General features: G+C 46.7%; 1 pseudogene; it reads left to right on the top strand.

Moving 5' to 3' along the window:
- LOC102829133 overlaps positions 1-797 on the top strand; it is a 44729-nt pseudogene extending 43932 nt beyond the window's left edge.
- Positions 798-4746: the final 3949 nt, after the last annotated feature.

The raw sequence follows: 4746 nt of genomic DNA, 5'->3' as shown, positions 1-4746 counted from the left end.
GAGGTCCCTAGGACCATCAAGGGAGAAGAGCAGAGAGTGGGACCCTACCCAGAGAAGCAGTGATGCCTGAAATGGAGGCAGAGACGATGACGTGAAGAAATGGAGTGGCTGGGGACTTGAGATCTAGAGAGGGAGAGGGGCTGTGTGTTGGTTGATGATGCATGGAAGGGATTGTAACCATGGCAATGAAATGATATACAATAGAATGAATGCAAAACTAAAGTTCTCCCATGTAAATTATCACATAATTCACAATAAAACATTTACTGGGGGAAAAAAAAAAGCAATTGTTTAGCTCCAAATCTTCCACCAGCCATGAGCTCTCAGATCTGTGTGAATTATTTCGTCTGGTTAATAGGCATCTGCAGGCCTCTTAAACATGCCTCTCTCTGGGCTTCGATTTTGATCGTGATGATGCGGCCTTGGAAGGTGTGGGACACTTCTTCAGTGAGCTGGCGAAGGAGAAGCGCAAGGGTGCTGAGCGTCTCTTGAAACTGCAAAACCAGCGTGGTAGTAGTACAGTCTTCCAGGATGTGCCGAAGCCGTCCCAAAATGAGTAGGGGAAGAACCCTGGACACCATGGAAGCTACCCTGGCCCTGGAGAAGAACCTGACCCAGTCCCATCTGGATCTGCACACTATAGGTGCTACCCACACAGACCCCCACCTCTGATTTTCCTCGAGGAGGAGGTGAAATTTATCAGGAAGATGGGCGACCATTTGACCAGCCTCCATAGGATGGCCGGTCGCCAGGCAGGGCTGAGCGAATATCTCTTCAAGAGGCTCAAGAATGACTAGGAAGAGCCTGTGGAGCCCTGTAATCTGTGAAGGGCCTTCAGCGTTCCCCTGCTTTCCTCAGACCTTCTGCCTGAACCTTGCTCTCCAGACACAGAGGCAGCAGAGTCAACACCCTGGAGGCCCTCATCTCCCAAGCCTGGACCAAATGAAAACAATAAAGCTTCCTGTTACAGCAAAAAAAAAAAAAAGCAATTGTTGTACCGCCAATTCGACTCATAGCAACCCCATAAGACAGAGTAGGCTCCGTCAGGCTGTGATCTTTATGAAACCCTATACACGGTCACTATGGGTCAGAACCAACTCAACGGCACTTCACAACAACAACAATCTCTTTGGAAGCAGACCCCCACATCTTTCCCCCTCAGAGTGGCTGGTGGGTTCCAACCACGGATCATCCCGTTAGAAGCTGAGTGCCATCAGGGTTCCTTCTTATCATAGTAGGGTGTGTCCTAAAACTAATCACTGCTGAGACAAGGGGGCACACAGGAGATGAAGAAACAGAGGAATGCCAGTGAACAATAAGTAAATAAAATTTAAGATTTATTTCAAATTCCTCAGAAAGGGGAATCCTCGTCACATCTTAGACTTCCAAGGAAGCTTGCCATCAAGAGGAAGCCATGAATACTTTTGGATTCTTTTAATTCACTGCCCACTGGTGGTGTAGTGGATTATGTCTTGGGCTGCTAACCACCAGCTCAGCAGTTCAAATCCATCAGCCACTCTGAGGGAGAAGGATGCGGTTCTCTGTGTCAGAAACCCTATATAGGGTTGCTATGAGTCAGAACTGATGCGAGGGCACACAATACCAACAACAATTCACTGTTCAAGTCTCCAGGTCCCTAGAAAGCTGGTGATTCAAGAAGGCAGGGAGCTATGCACTGATCTCACACGTGCTGCCCTCTTGTGGTTGTCTGAACACATGCAGCTAAAACTTTTCCTGGATTCTGCTTGAAATCTGTTCTTGAAATCTACAGCTCCAAAATGGACTTCTCCTATCAAAGTTGGAAAGGATGGTAGTTTTCCACAACACTGTTGCTGTTGTAATGGTTTCATCGATGTGTTGGAATCCCCTAGAAACTGTTCCCGTGACAGCTGTGGATTAAATACAGAAGACTGATCTGTGCATCCTCCCAACCTCTATCTACCCTGCATCACAGGCAGAGAGTTAATGATAACGGTTCTTAGAGCCATTATCAGTTAGGGTGCTGGCTGTAGTTTACAGTCTGCCAAGCAGACATTCATGTGTGATTTGGAAGACAGAAGGGAATTAGACACAGGACTTCTGTTGGAGACCATGGACTGGTCTCGTTTTTCTGTGGCATCTTCACAATCATGGCTGTTTCTCAACGTACTCACTTCCTCACCACGGCAGGGAGGTGTGATTCTACTGGCTTCCAAAGTGTGATTCTGGAGTTAGCAACGCAGAAGTGACGGCTCTCTTGAGCAGGCTGTAAAAGAGGCGGTATGACCTTTCTTTTACTTTTTCCTATGTCCTTCATGAAGTAAATAAGAATATGTGCCTTAGACATTTGAATTGGCCAACTGGATAAGGAAAAAGACTGTGCAGTCAAAGGCCTAGCCAATGGGGTGAGACACAGCCTTAAGACTTGTGTCAGGGATAAAACCCAAGTGGACTGACTGCTCGGTGTGCTCACTGGCCTATACAGCTAAGCGCAGGCACCCTTCTACAAAAATAAAATTTGCCTTGCCGAGGTAATTTAGTCTCACCGAGTGTCTTTTTGTGCGATATAGCCATTCATTTCTAACAATGCCATTATTGAAGCACCTACTCCTACCACCCACCCACTCACCCACCCCCACCCTACCCCGTGCAGCACACCAGCTCCTGCTACATTGCCACTTATCCTCAAACGTTAGCCAAGACCACACGGGTGGTTCCCTAAGACCAATTGAGTAAGAAGAAAAATTTGAACCTGGTTTACAAAAGATTCCACACAGTCATCTGAAACAACTAGAATCAGGGGTGGCCCACAGACCTGAGAAATCCCAGCAGCCACACTTTGAGCTTCTGCAGGAGGGGATTTTGTCTCTGGCCTCTCAGTTAAGGTCAAGTTCATTTCTCTCACTTATGGGTGGGCTCCTGGTATGGCACTTAGAATAAGCACTGGTTATTCTAGAATAAGCACTGAAGGTTAGCAGTTCAAACCCACCAGCTGCTGTCAGTAACCTCATACAGGATCATGAACTGACTTGATGGCATGTAATTAGGTGTTTTGGGTGTTTGTCAGCTTTGCCCCGAACACTATTGGCTCAAAGAGAACAGAAATTGCATCTGTGTGTCTCAACATTGTCTCCAAGTGTCTGACACATAGTGGTGGTGGTGGCGGTGTGCTGCGGAGTCAATTCTGACTCATAGCGACCCTGCATAGGGTTTCTGAGGTTGTAAATCTTTACAGGAACTGAAAGCCTCATCTTTCTCCTATGGAACCGCTGGTAGTTTCAAACTGCTGACAATGAGATTAGCAGCCCGACTCTCACCACTATGATACCAGAGCTCCTTGACACATAGTGGTGGTGGTTATGTGCTGTGGAGTTGGTTCCAACTCATAGCAACCCTGTACAGGGTTTCTAAGACTGTAAATCATTGTTGTTGTTGTTGTTGTTGTTAAGTGCTGTTGAGTCGGTTCTGACCCATAGTGACCTTGAACAGGGTTTCCAAGGCTGTAAATCTTTATGGGAGCAGAAAGCCTCATCTTTGTCCCGTGGAACAGCTGGTAGTTTCAAACTGCTGATCTGGCGGTTAGCAGCCCAACTCGTAACCACTACGATACCAGAGCTCCTTGCCACATAGTAGGAACAAGGGAATATTTGTTGAACATACAAAGAAATGAGTGAGTACCCACCTGCGTCCATGAATGAATGAACGTGGGTCCACCTGTGTCTGTCAATGAGTGTCCACCTGTGCCCATGAATGAGTGAGTAGCCCTCTGTGTCCATGAATGAGTGAATGCCCACTTGTATTCATGATTGAACAAGGGAGTGTCTGTCTGTGTCCATGAATAAGTGCCCACCTGTGTTCATGAATGAATGAATGAGTGCCCACCTGTGTCCGTGAATGAATGAAGGTGTGCCCACCTGTGTTCATGTTTGAACAAGTGATTGTCCATCTGTGTCCACGAACTAATGAATGAGTGCCCTCTGCATCTGTCAGGAGTCAGTACACAAATGCTGGGATGGACACGCATGGGAAGAGCTATCTGACCCTGGTGGCTTGAAAGACAAACTAAGAGGTAGGCGATGCAAACCCAGCAGTCATTCCTCGAGAGACAGCTGTGGCAGTCTGCTGCCGTACAGATGACAGCCTTGTAAAACCTGTGAGGCAGTTGTACTGTGTCCTATGGGGTCACTATGGGTTAGAGTTGGGTTTAATCCTATTAAATTCTTCCATGTTACAGACATGGGAGCAGAGGCATGACAACTCCATATCAATATGGATTGTATGAATTTTTTAATGAACAACAAACAACCGATCATTTGCTTGGGACCAAAAAATAACAGCGTGCTTTGGAAATAGCACATGATACAAACAATTAGCCGGAGGTTGAGCCCAGAATGAGCTGATTCTAAGCCTGGCCAAGAATACTCTTTAGGGTTCATTAGCATCTAAATGGGGCCTGATTAAAAAGCCCAGACAACACCTTCCCTCCTCCTATGTGGTTGTTATTTGCTGTGAAGTCAGTTCCCACTCAGCAACCCTGCATAGGGTTTCAGAGACTATAAGGCTTTATGGGCACAGAAAGCCTCATCTTTCTCCCACGGAACATCTGGTAGTTTTGAACTGCTGACCCTGAGGTTAGCAACCCAATTTGTAACCACTATGCTACCAGAGCTCCGTCCTTCTATAGTGATGAGAACAAATATTAGATTGTCTGGTGACTAGGTCCAATTTCGTACGACCAACTCACCACATTCCTCAGGGGCAGAGCTA

Source organism: Chrysochloris asiatica, unplaced genomic scaffold (assembly GCF_000296735.1).
Source record: "Chrysochloris asiatica unplaced genomic scaffold, ChrAsi1.0 scaffold00021, whole genome shotgun sequence".
NCBI lineage: Eukaryota > Metazoa > Chordata > Mammalia > Afrosoricida > Chrysochloridae > Chrysochloris > Chrysochloris asiatica.
Note: the sequence above shows the minus strand (reverse complement) of the source record. Positions and strands in the feature narration are given on the sequence as shown.